The following is a 218-nucleotide window of genomic DNA, read 5'->3' on the forward strand; positions in this document are numbered from 1 at the left end:
TCTTGTGTATGAAGTATATGTTACATGCAATGTGTGGAATGGGGTGTTACACAATGTATATTGGAATCACAAGGGTTCATCTGTGAATCATTTAATTGGTTCATATGTGAATCAGTTAAAATAGTTTATATGTGAATTACACGGGTTCATATGAATCACATAGGTTCATATATGATCATATATGAACCCGTTTGCCGGCCATTTGTAAAAATTACGAA

Source organism: Cynara cardunculus, unplaced genomic scaffold, assembly GCF_001531365.2.
Source record: "Cynara cardunculus var. scolymus isolate 2C unplaced genomic scaffold, CcrdV1 Un_Scaffold_3964, whole genome shotgun sequence".
In the NCBI taxonomy this organism is placed as follows: domain Eukaryota; kingdom Viridiplantae; phylum Streptophyta; class Magnoliopsida; order Asterales; family Asteraceae; genus Cynara; species Cynara cardunculus.